A 3462-nucleotide genomic window follows, 5' to 3' on the forward strand; every position below is an offset into this window, starting at 1 on the left:
AATGTCTCTAAATCTAACTAAACACGCATGGGAAACTTGGAGCTGGGAAGGTTCGGATCTTTTAGTGATTGGTGACTCTCATATGGTAGGTTTGAGAAGGACAGCTAGGAGGGAAAGGATCCGTCATTATTGGTGGGAAGCCAGCTTGAGATGAGATGGAAACCAATGTGTTGATTTGTCAAAGGGAGACCTAGGGTTGGTTAGTTGGAAGATGGACTTGGAGTGAATGCCAGCAAAGAACGGGATTCATAATCTAAGCTCTACATAGGCACACTTCTCCTTATTGATCCTTTGGTAGCCTTGTTGACACTAAGCTTACTCCCATTAGCTCATTTTATCAAGTGGCAAGCCAACATGTATCTTGAAACAAAAGCATTTAATATTTTTATTTTGATATGAAAATTAATTCAAAGGCAAAAAAGCATAGCAAAATGTCCCATATAATACAAGGGGACAGCATATGTCTTACTCAAATATTGGCTCATCTAACTCAAATTCCTACCTTGGCATGTCCCTCTTTGTATTAACTTATGTTGAATGGCCTCATTAATTGCATCAATTAACCAAGGTAAGGACTTCATATCACCACTAGGCTAACTAAATACACATGACGTAAATGGGGCGTGCTGAATCAATAAATGAGGGAGGGGTACAAATACTTTCCTCCAATAGTGTCATGGCATGGGTCTCATCATGTTAGTACATAGGAGGAGGTTATGCCCCCATATTAGCCTTTCCTCTCTCGATTTCACTCTCAACCCTCCCCCTCACCAGTTGCTTGCGCAATTGCATGGATTTTAAATTAGGGACATATTGCAACCTTCTATAGCATAGAATCATAACATTGCTTATCAAAATTTGTGACAACCAAAAAGTGTACTTTAATTCTCAAAATTGTTCAATTATTGAAGAGCATATGGTAAATGTTTATAATATCATATAGCAATATATATTGCAATATGCAAGCCAAAAAAGTCTTGAATTCATGGAGACAACAATACTAAACAAATACAAGGAATCAATATCACCATATTACATGGTAGCGTGAGCAACATAAAAAGTCACATGGCAATAGTTCAATACATGTCAGTATCTTCTAAATACTAAGAAAGTTGTCATTTGTTATAAAAAGTATAATAAAATTTTCATATGTTAGTAATACTATATTATCAGGTGCCAATACAAAAGAAAACTAATTTGAAAATCATACAATTAAATGCATCAACCAAAATGTAAGGATTCATTGAGATACCATGCATCAATAATTAAATACAATTAACACATTAAAATACTATGCATATTGAATACCCACCTTATGAATATTTGCATATAATATGAACCTCCCATATAAATGCATACCCTTTAACTAGAAACAAATGTACCAAGCTGTAACAAATTAGCTAGAACCATATGAAATATGTAGAGAGCTAAAAGCAAAATGAATAAAGATAAGAATGATATATAGAATTATGTAAAGTAATAGAGCTATTGAATTTTAAAAATGAAACAAATAAAAGGAATATTGATCTCTAGCACTGCAAAGTAATCATAAAGTGTCTATCTTTATATAAGGAAAATGGATAATTAAAAAACTATCTTTATATAAAAAGAAAAATGAATCATAAAATGTCTGTTTGAATACGGTATTTTTTAGTTCAATGCTAATGATCGATTTGAGATTGATCGATAACCATAATTGATATCTATAAAGTAATGATGTTATTCACAATTTTAAGCATGCAAGTTAAAAAAATAGTCCTTATTTTATAAACCTAGATATATGTAGGGGTAATATTAAACTTCTAAATGTAGCTTCTAAAACCAAAGATGTGCTTAAAATAAATTAAAAATGAAAAAGTGAAGATAAAGTTCTTACATAGACGTAACTTTAGCTCTATAAATTATTTACATTCCATCATTTCATTCAATAGGTCGCTTTACAAAGAGCCAAGAAAAAGTCTAAGAGAAAAGATGATCAATAATTGACACTCATATTGACAATGTTACATATCAAATGCTAAAAGGATCACTATGAATAGATGATGTTGAAATCCATTATGACCTATCAAAGGCTTCAATTAAAATCAGAGCTTAAAACTAGCATAGGTAAAAAATACTCTTGACTTTTATTTTAAAAACATTAAAAGGGTTCTAAAGATTTTATGAAAGTGAGTATATTATCTCCATAACATTTTGTTGACCATATTGACTTGTATGGATTATTTTTTTTAGAAACCAAGAAATGCTTATAATTTTATGTATATCAAACCTTCATAAACATACAAATATGTTGAATGCCTTCTTGGTATCTTTGAACTATCTATTTGGCAATGTAAAAGAATTTATACTCTAGTAGCGTATACATGGTAAATATCATTTCAAGTAAAGTAGAATCTATGTTAGACCACTAGGAACACATTGCACATAGTTTGAGAGTTCCACCCAAGGAAACACCTTGTGAAGAGAGAAACTAGCAACTATCTTGATACAATGATGGTTCCTTATTATCCAAAGGCCTTGGTGGAGGACCTTTGTTACCATCTCTACTTTTAAAATGTAACACCCTTTGTGGAGAATGTGCACATTTTTTTGCTATTATGCCCTTTTTAGGACTTCATGTAGAATTCTACTATGGAGGGCTGACTTTTCAACACTAATCCATGGCGACACAGCCTTGGTGTATTCATAATTTAAGTTCGAAGTTATTGTGGTCATCAAGTAGTAACAAGGAGCTAATCTTTATTTTCAAACTTTCAAAAATTTTGTGAAACATAGAAAATTCTCAGAGCCAATGTGAGGGCCAGTACTAAGGCATTGTTTATTCAAAAAATGGTGAAAGGAGAGCGTGACACATCATCTTTTCCAATGAGGAGTCCTCAATGGCACCTACCTCCCTATTGGGAGAGTTGTGGACATTTTAAAGGCACTCCACCTCTTTGTTGGCCCTTTTACCCTAGCATGAGTTTGAAGCCAATCTACTGAGTCCCAGGTGTGCATGTCTTCATCCAAGGCTATAGAAATTGATATACCTTTTGGACTTGGTGATGTTGTTCCTCTATTTTGATTGCCCTCTCTTAAAAGATTTCAAGGCTTTGAAGATTATACCTCTAGCTCTACTAATGCAATTCTTTTATCTCCTTCTTATTGCACATCCTCTTCTTTCTTGCTTGAAATTTACATGTCTGGTGAAGAGTGTTGAGTAGCAACTTTGGGACAGCACTAGGAGTGCCAAACTATGTGTACCCTAGGGAAAGGATAATGTGTTAGAAGTATTGTGTAAGATGTTGTATGTGTGAGTGCTGAGATGGTGTGTACATGCCATTATGAAAAATAAACTTGGGTGACAAGGTAAGGGTTGAGACATACTAGTGAATGGATATAGGCGATAGAGAACATAGAAATGAGAAATGGAGAAGCCTATGAAGAAGAAGGCCATGGTTGGAGTCATATGCTGCTTTGTTT

Source organism: Dipteris shenzhenensis, chromosome 19 (genome assembly GCF_047967505.1).
Source record: "Dipteris shenzhenensis isolate YYH24624 ecotype China chromosome 19, Dip_SZ_1.0, whole genome shotgun sequence".
Classification (NCBI taxonomy): Eukaryota; Viridiplantae; Streptophyta; class Polypodiopsida; order Gleicheniales; family Dipteridaceae; genus Dipteris; species Dipteris shenzhenensis.